This window comes from Heterodontus francisci, chromosome 28 (genome assembly GCF_036365525.1).
Source record: "Heterodontus francisci isolate sHetFra1 chromosome 28, sHetFra1.hap1, whole genome shotgun sequence".
In the NCBI taxonomy this organism is placed as follows: domain Eukaryota; kingdom Metazoa; phylum Chordata; class Chondrichthyes; order Heterodontiformes; family Heterodontidae; genus Heterodontus; species Heterodontus francisci.
Genome location: NC_090398.1, coordinates 62242255 through 62256461, shown reverse-complemented (window position 1 = coordinate 62256461; position 14207 = coordinate 62242255). Strand labels below are relative to the sequence as shown.

At 48.2% G+C, this 14207-nt stretch overlaps 2 non-coding genes across 2 annotated transcripts; both read left to right on the top strand.

Annotated features, from left to right (window-relative positions):
• Nucleotides 1-1083: 1083 nt before the first annotated feature.
• On the top strand, nt 1084-1166 carry trnal-uaa (transfer RNA leucine (anticodon UAA)). Its single transcript has one exon. It is a non-coding gene; the product is annotated as a tRNA-Leu (tRNA).
• A 3716-nt stretch (nt 1167-4882) lies between these two features.
• Nucleotides 4883-4965, top strand: trnal-uag (transfer RNA leucine (anticodon UAG)). Its single transcript has one exon. It is a non-coding gene; the product is annotated as a tRNA-Leu (tRNA).
• Nucleotides 4966-14207: the final 9242 nt, after the last annotated feature.

The window sequence follows — 14207 nt, the reverse complement described above, 5'->3', positions numbered from 1 at the left end:
TTTCCAGTCCTGGCAACATCCTCGTAAATCTCCTCTGTAACCTCTCTAGTGCAATTACATCCTTTCTGGAATGAGGTGACCAGAACTGCACACAGAACTCAAGTTGTGGCCTAACTAATGATTTATACAGTTCCAGCATAACCTCCCTGCTCTTATATTCTATACATTGGCTAATAAAGGAAAGGATTCCATAAGCCTTCTCAACCAACTTATCAACCTATCCTGCTACTTTCAGGGATTTGTGGACATTCACTTCAAGGTCCCTCACTTCCTCTACACCTCTCAGCATTCACCCATTAATTGTGTCTTCCTTTGCTGTGTTTGACCTCACCAAAGGCATCACCTCACACTTCTCCAAGTTGAATTCCATTTGCCACTTTTCTGCCCACCTGACCAGTCCATTTCTCCAGCTCTCCTAATGAGCATTTCACCATGTGCCTTGAGCTGAGTTACTCATCACAGAATTCCCACTATCTGATTTACTCTTGCAGCCAGAGTATGTAGATGAATGGTCCAGTTAAGCTTTTGTCAATGGTAACCCCCAGGATGTTGATGGTGGGGGGATTCAGCGATGGTAATGTTGTTGAACGTCAAAGGGAGATGGTTACATTCTCTCTTGTTGGAGATGGTCATTGCCTGGTACTTATGTGGTGTGAATGTTACTTGCCACTTAGCAGCCCAAGTCTGAATGTTGTCCAGGTCTTGCTGCTTCTGGACATGGACTCCTTCAGTATCTGAGATGTCCCGAATTTGTCCTTTTATGAAACCTTGGTCAGGACTCACTTGGAATATTGTATCCAGTCTTGGTCTCCTCACATGATGGGTGATATTGAGGCTTTGGAAAGGGTACAGAGGAGAGACATTCGACGAATTCCCAGTATAAGACATCTTGGCTATCAAGTTAGACTAAAAGAGTTGGGACCCTACACCTTAGAGAAACCTAGACTGAGGGGTGATCCGATTGAGGTTCATAAATAATGAAGGGTCCAATTCAGCATGGGAGAGGAGTCATAACTTAAAATTGTGAAAGGCCAGATGGCACCCGGATCACATTAAATTTCATTTTCAGTGGTCGGCCAATGTACCAGGGTGGCCGAGTGGTTAAGGAGTTAGACTTAAGATCCAATAGACATGTGTCGGCGTGGGTTCAAACCCCACTCCTGGTATCTGTGCTCACAAAATGTTACTTTTTCTTTCCCTGACTTTTGCCTTGCACCATCATCTCTTCTGTCATTTAATCACTCTTGCCTTCCAACTGATCACAGCTTCCTATTATTTGATCTGCCCCAGCACCGTTCCTTGGCTCTGCGCTTGCTTATAAACTGGTAAATCTTTAACTTAATCTCCTCTGTCCCCTGACAATGACCTTCTCATCCTTCCTGGATTGTGGTTCCTCACAGGATCCGCTGCCTCTCCGACTCCCCTCCAGGTAACTGAAGGCCCTGAGCCTTGGTCTCTCTTTCTACGCTAGCTGGTAGTTGTTTCCTTGCAGGTCTGCCACCGCTCAGGAGAAGCTCAAAACCCAGATCAAGCAAAGTATCAAGAGGAATGTGAACAAAGGCTCCCTGGTGCAGAGCAAGGGACAGGGAGCCTCCGCCTCCTTCAAAATCAGCAAGAAGGAAAACCTGGTGAAAAGTGGGAAAGAAGGTGAAGAAACCAGCACACAAGAAATCTTCAGTGAAGAAACCAGCAGACAAGAAATCTTTAGTGAAGAAACCAGCAGACGTGAAAGTGACAACAAAGAAAGTAACAGCCAAGAAAACGAGCAGTAAGGCGGCGGCAACGCCAAATAAGGTGGTGAAGAAAGCAGCGCTTCAGAAAAAGTCTCCTGCGAAGAAGGTCATAAAAGGCAAGAGTGCGGCGGGCGGAAAGGCGCTGAAGAAAGTGCAGACATGGAAGAGCAAGGTCAAGCCGAAAGCAGCGAAGGCTCAGAAAGCAGGGTCTGGAAAGAAGTGAAAGAGCGCGGGAAACTTGGAAACATCTGAACACAAAGGCTCTTCTCAGAGCCACCCACATCTCTCAGGAAAGAGCTGATCCCCTGATCAAATGATCCCTGTCCCGGCCCCGCCTGCAGATTCCACATGGAAATGATTTGGAGTAAATCCAGGATCCCTGGTGACTCCCCTCCACCCAGCCCTTTCCCCACTCTCTGTAATAAAACAGAGGGATATCCGGCCCTCACTCTAACTGGAGATGTGTTCGGTACAGTCTCAGTTCACAAATTCAGGGGGAGAGTCTGTAAGACAGGAACACTGGCGGAGAAACCCCACCTCACAACTCAAACCCCAACACATGAGTTTCTCCAATTCAGCTGGAGTCGGGTGACAACAGGAGCTGGGATAGGCTGTGATCGGGAATGTGAGGAATGGATTTGTTCAGGGAGGAATGAACCTGGAATCTCCGAAAATAATAGTTCCTTATTTCCCCAGATGACACATTCTGCAGTGAGAGTGAAAAGTCTCTTCACTGCTTCACATTTACTAATTGTTTGGTTCTAGATGAATAATGAGTCAGAGAGTAATGACAGGATCTGAAGCTTCTCTCACACCAGCCCTTGAATGACTCAGTGTGAACTGTCCAAGGTGTGAAGCTACTGCCAGGGTTTGTCAATCTGAACAGTTTCAGCTCAGTTACTGGGGGCCTGGAATCCCCACAGTTTGACTCTGTCTCTGATTGGTCACCCGCTTCTCAATCCAATTCTTAACCAATAGGAGAATCACATATAAGTAAATAGAAGTTCTCATTGGCTTAGATTTTCCAATTGGAAAAAGCCCGGCAATTCCAGAGCAGGAAGGAATTGAAGTGATGGAAAATTTCAATTTTCAGGCAACAATTTTAAAACCTCTCATTTTATGTTCTGTTTTACTGTATTTACCGTCACAAAATCCTGACGCGATTTTAGGAATCGTTTTCATTTGTCAATCTGTTAACTGTAAGCGGCGGGATGAAGTTCCGGTTCAGCAATTTAAAACGGGACAAATATCAGCTTCCTCTCTGCAAAAGGAACACATTAGCGACTAACCGCTTCTCACAGGCTTCTCGGGGGCTGACAGAAACGAGCGATTTCTGATCCTTTCTCCTGAAAGAGGCGGATAATGCTGCAGGGAGCAATGAACTGCCCTTCACTTTCTGGCTGCTAATACACCCCTGACTTTAAACAGTTCAAACAGCGACTGATGCTTCTGTCAGAAAATGAGCAGATTCACCAGAATGATCCCGGTCCATCATGGCCAAAGACATCCAGCTGGCCCGCCGCATCCGCGGGGAACGCACCTTAAACCCAGCTTCAGTAACAAGTGTAACAAGGGCTCTTTTCAGAGCCACCAAATCAGCAAAGGAAAGAGCTGCCATCTCTGTTCATCATCAAACCCATTAGATTGGAGGGGCGGTCACATGGTTTCTGTTTTGTCACATCCCTTTCCTGAAAGGCCTGTCGGACTGAGAGCTGGTCTGGAATTTAGAAAGCAGCATTACCGGAGACTCATTGCTGCTCAGCACAATCTCAACCCCGCTCCTGGAATCCGTTAGCTGGCATTTGGGGAAAAGAAATGGATCCCAGTTTTATTTGGAAGGCATTAATGGAGCCGGGTCCGTTCACATGAGGGTTATTTACAAACATTACCCAATGAGTTCACTAATATTTGAATCCATTGGAGATCAGTACACAGGACATATAAGGCAGCTCGGTCACTCTGACTGAAACCGCCAGTTCCCCGGGGCTGCAGACCCTGACACTGCGGGGAGAGAATCCCCGACCCTATCCCGCCGCCGGGGGAAACAGACAGCTCTGTGTCCGGAGAATAGGGAGGGCCGGGGGGAAGGCACATATTAAAGCGCTGCAATGGACTCAGCTCCTGTGTGTGCACAACTCTCACTGATTCCGTCCTCTGGGAACAGTGCGGTCTAAACAGATCAGGTTAGGAGAGAGACACACAGCCCGAGAATGGCCTCTTCCTTCCTGCATTTACTCTGTTCCGGGAGCAGTTTCTCATTGCGAAGCGGCGCTCAGATCACCGGAGAGAAATAAAAACACAATTCAAACTGTCCAAATAAAAAACAGAGAATTAACCCGGACACTTCCATTATTAAATTAATTCATCAGCTCCGAACCAGTTCCCGTTAATGTACCGGGATAATCTCGGGATTTATCAAATCGAAGGCAGCGGGATTTATTAAATTGTTGATTCTGACACCCTGTAGTTCACTTCTTCACTTAACTAGAGGGGGAGATGTGTGAGCAGAGAAACAGAGCGAAATCCAGAGAGGGGACTGAAAACACACCTGGACAGATGTGAAACAGGTCAATCCACTGTTACAATAATTCCATCTCTGATTCCCTCCTGACAGTAACCAGCCCTTTCACAGAGACTGTGGGTGGCTCTGAAAAGAGCCTTTGGTTTCTGAGATGACATTTTGGCCGCTTTACTTTTTCTGGGAGCTCTGAGCGCTGGTTTTCTTGGGCAGCAGCACGGCCTGGATATTAGGCAGCACCCCGCCCTGAGCGATGGTCTCCCCTCCCAGCAGCTTGTTGAGCTCCTCGTCGTTGCGGACGGCCAGCTGCAGGTGTCTGGAGATGATGCGGTTCTTCTTGTTGTCCCGGGCCGCGTTGCCGGCCAGCTCGAGGATTTCAGCGATCAGATACTCGAGCACAGCAGCCAGAAAGACCGGGGCTCCGGCACCCACACGCTCAGCATAGTTACCCTTTCTCAGGAGCCTGTGAACACGGCCCACCAGGAACTGCAGTCCAGCCCGGGAGGAGCGAGACTTGGCCTTGGCCCGAGCTTTCCCGCCGGTCTTTCCTCTTCCAGACATTTCCACAATCTCACAAATACTTTCACAAAGAAGGAATAATTTCCTTAGCATTGATAATATATCGCCGGCAGTCAGGATGGCCGAGCGGTCTAAGGCGCTGCGTTTAGGTCGCAATCTCCATTGGAGGCGTGGGTTCGAGTCCCACTTCCGACAAGTTGCGTTTTGACTAAACTGGAGGCGTTTGGGAGCAGCGGTGAAGAGCAAAGAGAAAGCAGGAAAGAACATGGACAAACAAAGTAACAATGGACCCAAAGATGTTGCAACAAAACATGAGAGTCAGAGGCAACTAAGCAAACAGCAGGGCACATAAAAGAACAAAAATGTAACCTTTGTATCGGGGTGGAAGATGTTGCCAATATCCTGAATGAATACTTTACTGTTTTCCCGAATGAGAGGGTGATGCAGATATTGTTATTAAGGAGGAGGAGTGTGAAGTATTGGACGTGATAACTTAAGGAGAGAGGAAGTCTTAATGGGATGAGCATCGTTGAATGTGGATAAATCATCAGGACCAGTTGAAATGTACCCCAGGCTGTTGAAAGAAGCCAGGGAAGAAATAGTGGAAGGTCTGACCATCATTTTCCAATCCCTCACTGGATACAGGTGTTGTGCCAGAGGATTGGAGGTCTTGTAACGTTGCAATAAAAGCAAAATACGAGGCAGATCAAGCATGGCTGATCCTTTCGAGTAGAGAAACAGGGCTGAATTCCCTGAACCAGTGCTACAGCTTTCAGAATAGAAGGAGCCTATACACACCTGATGGGTTCCACTTAAACAAAAGAGCTGGAGGTGTTGACGGTCAGAACAGATAAAATGTGGAGGAGTGTTTGAAGCAGATGCTGTGTGGTTACTGTAGTTGTACTATGGAGTCATTTCAGGGAGGTGATTCTGAATGTAATGGATCAACGTGGACCCATCCAAGGCAAAGGTTCTAAGCTTCCCTGTGGTCCAGCCTGGTTGAATGGAACTGAAGCAAACAAATCATCCAGAAGTGGAAAAGAAATATAAGGCCATGAAAGCACAGAATTCAGATGGATGCAATACCAGATGGTATGGCAAGAGTGTAAAACAGCAACAGACTGGTGAATAAAACTTTCCCATTGAATGAGACAAGAGAAAAGAAGGGTAATAATAGTGTCAGGTGAGTTGTGACACGATTCACATTCCACCTTGATCTGAATAGGACTGTTGAAGGGAGTGATTGAGAAGAATAGAGGAGAAATGAAAAGAAAGGAGAAATAAACAAAAGGACTTTTGATTTTAGAATGCTTGTTTTTGGAAATGACAGACTGTAAAGTGTGTGTGTCAGAAGATATAGAGCGAAGTTGGGTATGACAAGATCACAGGAAAGTTGTGCCCTGAGACAAGGTGTGTGTTGACAGGAAAGCTGCTTTCTTTTGCACAATATGTATTTTATTCATATAATTTGTGCAATTACATTGCAAAGCAGTTCAAATTTAATATTACATAAGGTACAATACAGATCAGTTTCCTTCAATAATGTACATGATGTATCTCACTATCCCTGCCTGCACAGGTTATATTTACAGTATTTACATTACAAATCAAACATTCTCTGGTGCAAACAGCCCGAGGGGTTTTTCACGGGTTCCAGCCCCTCACTGTACTATGGCCTACTAGGGCCTCAGACTGCAGCCTTTCCCCATTGAGTCTCCATGGTGGCTTCCCCAAGCTTTAATGCCATCCCACAGCACATAGTCTTGGACGTTGCAATGTGCCAGTCTGCAACACTCGGTCATGGACAGCTCTTTGCACTGGAATACCTGTCCCACGGCCGGGCCCGTTCTCAATAGAGATCATTTCAAATGAACATTTCCTAAATCCGTGCTTTCTCTCTCGCAATAAAGAGAACAGGATGTCTGGCAGATTCAGTGTGAGACAATAACACTGCCGGGTAAAGGTCGCTTTCCATCTCAAATCTTAACACAGGAGATTCCCCAAACAGCTGCAGTAAGGTGCTGTGAACTGCTGGAAGCGGATGTGTGAGGAAATGGTGATGTTACTGAGGAGGTTTCTTAGTATAGAATGGACTGTGTTTAGGTGGGAATATTACTGAGTGTTAATTGCATCGGGACCATATTTAAAAGCTCCGGCTTTCTGGAAAGCCTTGATTATGAAGGCCGAGTCTGGAAGGGTTTGTGTGGAGAGCTGGGTTTTGGTTCTACTGTTAATAAAGGGATTGAAATTGGCAGCCCGGAGGAAACTGGAGGTGGAGCTGAAAGATGAGGGGCCGTTCTCTCTCTGTCTGTCACTCTGGGTGTCTCCTCCATCTAGCTCTCTGTTTAATCTTCACTCTTGTCTCCTCCCCTCCCTGCTCTCACTCTGCCTTTCTCAGCCAGGTCCAGGTGGCCTGTATAAAAAGGAGCCTGACAGAATCAGTCTCTTTTATTGTGCACTGATTTGAGGAAAGAATCAACATGTCTGCCTGTAAACAAGAGTATGCTCCAGGCTGGCAGTATGTTAGAATCCATGAGAAAAGGCATCTTCACCCTCATCGACAAGCAGAAGGGGGAGAGGACAGAAATCAGAAATTGGTGGCCCAATTTCTGCTTCATGCTGACGACAAGATTCTGTCAAAAGACATAGCCAGTCGATTCAAGTCTGCTCTGGAGTTGGTGATTCACCATGATCAGACCTATACTATACCAGGCAGGACAATCTCTGATAGCTTTGCGCTACTCAGGGATATGATCACCTATGTATGGGACAGGAGGGTGGACACCTGCCTCATCTACCTGGACCAGGAGAAGGCTTTTGACAGGATATCGCACACTTACATGATGGATGTGCATTCCAAAATGGGGTTTGGGGAGGGAATCTGCAATTGGATCAAACTACTCTACACAAACATCAGTAGTGCAGTCTCAATCAATGGGTGGGAATCAGAAAGTTTCCCGATCCAATCTGGAGTCAGACAGGGCTGTCCTCTCTCCCCTGTCTTGTTTGTTTGCAGTATTGAACCCTTTGCTGAGTCTATTAGGAAGAATGCGAGCATCAGAGGGGTGACAATCCCAGGCAGCGGAGGCACTCAGGTGAAAACCTCCCTGTACATGGATGACGTCGCCGTTTTATGCTCGGATCCACTGTCTGTGCGCAGACTGATGAGCATCTGCGACCAGCTCGAACTGGCCTTGGGAGCCAATGTTAAACACGGCAAGAGCGAGGCCATGTTCATTGGGAACTCGGCTGACCGATCCTTTGTCCCCTTCACCGTTAGGTCAGATTACCTGAAGGTGCTGGGGATATGGTTTGGAAGGGCTGAGACGTGCACCAAAACCTGGAAGTAGCGAGTAGCCAGGGTACAACATAAGCTGAGCATGTGGGAGCTGCGATCTCTCTCCATTATGGGTAAGAACCTGGTCATCAGGTGCGAGGCGCTCACATTGCTGTACGTGGTGCAGGTCTGGCCCATACCGCATTCCTGCGCTGTGGCGATCACCTGAGCCATTTTCCGCTTCATCTGGGGATCCAAAATGATCCGAGTCCGGAGGGACACGATGTTCAAACCTCTGGATAAGGGCGGGAAAAATGTACCCAACGTCGCCCTCATCCTTATGGCTATCTTTGTGTGCGGCTGCATCAAGCTGTGTGTAGATCCCCAGTTTGCAAACTTCAAGTGTCACTACGTGCTGTGGTTCCATCTGTCCCCAGTGTTGCAAAGGATGGGCCTGGTCATATTGCCGTGGAATGCTCCATCCAGTTGGACTGTGCCGTACTGCCTATCCTTCATGGAAAAGTTTCTGTGGAAAAACACCTTTGACCACCAATCCATCAGGCAGTGGTCTGCACGGAATATCCTCAAGGCCCTACGGGAAAAGGAGATGGTGGATCCTGTCGGATAGTCCCCTGAGCAGAAGTCCAAAGTCATTTGGCAGAATGCCTCATCACCAGAACTTTCAAACAAGCACCAAGATGTAGCCTGGCTGATGGTGAGAAGAGCCCTCCCTGTCAGATCCTTCCTGCACACCCGAAGTCTCACCCCATCCACACGCGGCACTCGAGGTGGCTGTGGTGGAAAAGAGACATTGCCCACCTCTTTCTGGAATGTGTCTTTGCAAAGCAGGTGTGGAAGAGATGCAGTGGTTTTTGTCGAGGTTCATCCCAAGCAGCTCTGTAGCACAGGAGTCTGTGCTCTATGGGCTGTTCCCAGGGACGCACACCGAGATAAACATCAACTGTTGCTGGAGGACTATCAATTCGTTGAAAGACGCTCTTTGGTCTGCCCGAAACTTGCTGGTCTTCCAGCGCAAAGAGTTGTCCACGACCGAATGTTGCAGACTGACACATTCCAAGGTCGAGGACTACATGATGAGGGACGCACTAAAACTTGGGGCAGCTGCAGCAAAGGCTCAATGTGGAAATACCACTGTGTAAGCTCCCCTCACCAAGCTGAACTGAGGGGCTGGATCCATGGGAAACCACTCGAACTGTAGCCAGAAAATATTGGTTTGCTGTAAAATGTACATGGCATGACAATGAAATGGAAGGGTTGTGAGACAACTCACTCCTGCATTGAAGGAAACTGATCTCCTTTGCACTCTTTGTACTGTTTGACTTGGTGCTTTTTGGAACTGTTTTGTAATGTATTTTTTTTTACAGATTTTTATGAATAAAGTATATTTTGGAAATTAATAAAAGAAAGTCTGGCAGAGGTAAAGGAGGGAAAGGACTGGGCAAAGGCGGAGCAAAGCGGCACCGCAAAGTGCTTCGTGATAATATCCAGGGCATCACCAAACCAGCAATCCGCCGCCTGGCTCGCCGTGGCGGGGTCAAGCGAATCTCGGGTTTGATCTATGAGGAGACTCGCGGGGTGTTGAAGGTTTTCCTAGAGAATGTGATCAGGGATGCGGTCACCTACACTGAACACGCCAAGCGCAAGACGGTCAATGCCACGGATGTGGTGTACGCTCTGAAACGGCAGGGCCGCACTCTCCACGGATTCAGCGGCTGAACACTCGACCCTTTCCAGCAAACACAACAAAGGATCTTCTAAGAGCCACCCACCGCCTCACAGAGAGAGCAGTGACAAGGAAACGGGAGCTGGGATAGGGTGTTTCGAACTGTCTGGAATAAATCTGTGCTGTGTTCGAGATACAAAACTAGAATCCCCAAATTTGACATTTCATTTGTAGCAAGGATGTGCAGTGGATTTGATTTTCTAAACGGGCTGTGTAAACAGTGCCCGAGGCTCTACACTTAGTTATTTCCCCCGTCCACACATGCCCTCAATGAAAAGCCACATCACTCCTCCAGAATCACTCATTGTTTTCATAGAATTTCAAAATGATTTCGATGCAATGAGGGAATCCGGGAGTTTTGCAGCAGCCGTTGAATCGGTCACGGGAACCAGACCCACTTGTGATGTTATTTCCCCCGAGACGGTGTTTCCTGCACTGAAACTGACAGGGTTTGTGAAACTGATCAGTTTCAGCTCAATCATTCAGGGACCTGGAATTCCCGCAGTTTGAGCCCGCGCTATCCAGAGCCCACTAAAATAAAAGCAAAATACTGCGGATGCTGGAAATCTGAAACAAAAACAAGAAATGCCGGATTCACTCAGCAGGTCTGGCAGCATCTGTGGAAAGAGAAGCAGAGTTAACGTTTCGGGTCAGTTCCGAAGAAGGGTCACTGACCCGAAACGTTAACTCTGCTTCTCTATCCAGAGCACACTTCTGATTGGTCACCCTCTTCCCATTCGCATGTCTTAACCAATTGCCGAGCCTCGAATTAGAAAATACAGCAAATCATTGGCTTAAATTGTCGTCCTGGCAGAAAGGTTGAATTCAAAAAAGCCGCCAATTTCAGTGTTGGGCAGAATCGAATTACTCAACGAATCTCAATAACGAATTGGCAGCACATTTTATACTTTCCCCGATTTTCCTTTGCATCGATTGGGGTGCTAATTCACTCGGGTGCGTTTCCTAATACTAACTGTAATCCTCAGATCCATTTAACATTTCAGTAATCCTATTAAATACAAAAGGAATTTTATGATTGAATTTCCATTGGAAGATAGTGAATTAGCACCCCGATCGATGGAAAGGAAAATCGGGCAGAGGATAAAATGTGCTGCCAATTCGTTATTGTGATTTGTTTATATAACTGACCAGGATTGACTTCACCCGAACGCAGCCACTAGCTCCCACCTCACTGACCGCTCTCCCCCCTCTGCAACTCGCTTTCTCCCCCTCCTCCCTACTGGCGAAATTCCGCACTCTGGCTGTTCGCTCTCCGCACCCCCACCCCCCACCCTGTCCCAGCCCAGCCCACAGCTGCTAGCTCTGGCCGTGACACTCGCTCCCACATTTCTTCACCAGGCGCCACCTGTCGAAGCAGGAGGGCCTCAAGGGGTGACGGGGCGACGTAGGAGTGAGTGGCTGAGAGGAGGGAAGCGGCGCGGCCTGGAGCGAGTGGCCAGAGAGTGGGGTGGTGCGAAGCGAGGAACAACTGGCCAGGGGAGTGGGGGGGTGGGGGAGCAGCGAGGTCTGGAGCGAGCGGCTGAGGGGGGGAATCGTCGAGGCCTGGAGTGAGTTGCCGAGGGGGGAGAGCTACAGCTTCAAAATCTCCCATTCAGCCACTTCCTCCAGCCAAGTGGTGGGGGGATCGGGTGGCTAGATACCCAATGACGCTTTATCATGCATGCACGAAGATGGATTTGTTGCGGAAATGTGATGACGTTGGCGCTGCAAAATGACATCATCCCGTGCACGCGCCACTCAATCCTGGCAAGATGTCAAAAATCACTGTGATTTTTTGGTCTTTTCAGTGCACTCCTCTTTCTTTAGTTGCCTCTTACTCTAATGTATTGAAGAAACATCTTTGGGTCCATTTTCATTTTACTTGTCAATATTCTTCCATGTTCTCCCTTCACCGCTGCTCCCAAATCCCTCCAGTTCAGTCAAAACGCAACTTGGCAGAAGTGGGATTTGAACACACGCCTCCAGAAAACACTACGACCTGAACACAGCCCCTTAGACCACTCGGCCATCCTAACTGCTTCATGTTTATGACAAAAGCTGAGAAATTATCCATTCTTTGTGAAAGTATTTGTGAGATTGTGGAAATGTCTGGAAGAGGAAAGACCGGCTGGAAAGCTCGGTCCAAGGCCAAGTCTCGCTCCTCACGGGCTGGACTGCAGTTCCTGGTGGGCCATGATCACAGGCTCCTGAGAAAGGGTAACTATGCTGAGCGTGTGGGTGCCGGAGCCCCGGTCTATCTGGCTGCTGTGCTCGAGTATCTGACCGCTGAAATCCTCGAGCTGGCCGGTAACGTGGCCCGGGACAACAAGAAGTTTTTAGTTTTCGAGATACAGCACTGAAACAGGCCCTTCGGGCCACCGAGTCTGTGCCGAACATCAACCACCCATTTATACTAATCCTACACTAATCCCATATTCCTACCAAACATCCCCACCTGTCCCTACATTCCCTACCACCTACCTATGCGAGTGACAATTTATAATGGCCAATTTACCTACCAACCTGCAAGTCTTTTGGCTTGTGGGAGGAAACCAGAGCACCCGGAGAAAACTCATGCAGACACAGGGAGAACTTGCAAACTCCACACAGGCAGTTCCAGGATTGAACCCGGATCGCTGGAGCTGTGAGGCTGCAGTGCTAACCATTGCGCCACTGTGCCGCCCCTGGAACGTTGAAGAAGACCCGCATCATCCCCAGACACCTGCAGCTGGCCGTCCGCAACAACGAGGAGCTCATCAAGCTGCTGGGAGACGTGACCATCGCTCAGGGCGGGGTGCTGCCTGATATCCAGGCCTTGCTGCTGCCCAAGAAAACCAGCGCTCAGAGCTCCCAGAAAAAGGAAAGCGGCCGAAAGGACATCTAATAAACCAAAGGCTCTTTTCAGAGCCACCCAAAGTCTCTGTGAAAGGGCTGGTTCCTGTCAGGAGGGAGTCAGTGATGGAGTTATTGTAACAGTAGATTGACCTGTTGCACATCTGTCCAGCTGTGTTTTTTAATTTGCTCTGTTTTTCTGCTCACACATCTCCCCCTCTAGTTAAGTGAAGAACTGAACTACAGGATGTAGAATCAACAATTCCCAGGAGCGGGGGGTGAGATTGTGCTGAGCAGCAATGAGCCTCCAGTAATGCTGCTTTCTAAATTCCAGATCAGCTCTCAGTCCGACAGGCCTTTCGTATTTTAAATATCACAACAGAGCTGAGCGGGGGTGAGCGCAGCCTCAGCTGCACCGAGTCTCAGGGGCTCTCAGGACCCCAATCAGAGCCACTGGGCCTGGCGGACGTGCAGCAAGGACCCGTGGGAGGGAGGGTGCACCATTAAAGTGATGGTGCAGCACCTCCCCCATCCTCACCGCCACTTCCCGGTTTCTTCTCCCGTTTATCTCAACATTAAGAAGACGCTTTTGCTCTGGACTACAATGGTTATAAAGTAAGACCCAACTTTGTCTCTGAAAGTGATGAATAGCAGCAACAACAGCAGAATCCAACCCCTGCAGTTACATGTGAACTTGCTGATGTTGCAGCAGATTGAATGACTGAGTGAATCCCTTCCCACACACATGGCAGGGGAACGGCCTCTCCCCAGAGTGTATGTGTTGGTGTTTCAGCAGATCATTACTGCTTTTCAAGCTCTTCTCACAGTCAGGACATTGAAAAGGTCTCTGATCAGTGAGAACAAGTTGATGTTCAGTGAGGTTGCATGACTGAGTGAACCCCTGCCCACACACGGAGCAGGTGAATGATCTCTCCCCAGTGTGAACTCACTGGTGTTTCAGCAGGTTGACTCTGGCTGGGTTCAGTTCTACACTCACTGGTTCCTCTCTCTCTCCTCCCCTGAAGGTGCTGATTCTGACTGTATGTACGTGCTCTCTCCCCCTCCGACCCTCCCTGTCCAATGTAGTATCTCCCAGTTTTGGTGATGTGCTCTCCCTGACCTGTCTCCATTTCTCCTTCTTATACAGACTTGCCCTGACTGTCACTATTTCATAGAATCATACAGCACAGAAGGAGGCCAATCGGTCTTTTGTGCCTGTGCTGAATCTGTGAAAAAAATGATGCAATTAGTCCAACCCCCTGCCTATTTCCCCATAGTCCTGGAGAAATTCACTTTTAAATATTTGTCCAATTCCTTTATGAAAGTTATAATTGAATCTGTTTCCAGCACCCTGTCAGACAATTCATTCCAAATCCGAATCAGTTACTGGGTAAAAAGATCTCTCCTCACCTCCCCTTGACATTTTTGGCCAACAATCCCAGCTTCACCACCCTGTCCAGAGAACTGAAACCCCTCATCTCTGGTATCATTCTCGTAAATCTCCTCCGAACTGTCTCAAAAGCTTTGATGTCCTTTCTGAAACCTGGTGCCCAGAACTGAACACATTACTGCAGCTGAGATCGA